The 394-nt window shown below is 61.2% G+C and overlaps 1 protein-coding gene across 1 annotated transcript in view; it reads left to right on the top strand.

The window, feature by feature from the left end:
* Positions 1-394, top strand: part of TNFRSF6B (tumor necrosis factor receptor superfamily, member 6b, decoy) — a 5,665-nt gene that overhangs the window by 4,847 nt on the left and 424 nt on the right. The gene's annotated exons all lie outside the window — the stretch shown is intronic.

Raw genomic sequence — 394 nt, 5'->3', positions numbered from 1 at the left:
CTCTCGACTTTGGCAAAGGACAAGCCCGCTGCAAGCCAGATGCTGCGGTGTCCTCGGGCAGGGGCTCACGCGTGCGTGGGCAGAGCTGGGCAGGTGGTCCCCAGCTCATGTTCGTGGATGTACGTGGCCGCGGGAGGTAAAATACCCTCCCGGATCTGGAAGACGGGTTGGGAGAGGCAGGTTTCCCGGCAGGGCTTATGGAGCTGGGAGCCCTGGTCCAAGCCGTGGCTGGAGAGCAGTGCCCAGGTGAGGACAATGTCACAGGATCACAGAGTGGTTTGGTTGGAAGGGACCTTTAAAGGACACCCGGTCCAACCCCCTGTGGTAAGCAGGGACATCTTCAACCAGACCAGGTTGCTCAGAGCCCCGTCCCGCCTGACCGTGAATGTTTCCA

Source organism: Cariama cristata, unplaced genomic scaffold (assembly GCF_000690535.1).
Source record: "Cariama cristata isolate BGI_N322 unplaced genomic scaffold, ASM69053v1 scaffold19044, whole genome shotgun sequence".
Taxonomy (NCBI): domain Eukaryota; kingdom Metazoa; phylum Chordata; class Aves; order Cariamiformes; family Cariamidae; genus Cariama; species Cariama cristata.
Note: the sequence above shows the minus strand (reverse complement) of the source record. Positions and strands in the feature narration are given on the sequence as shown.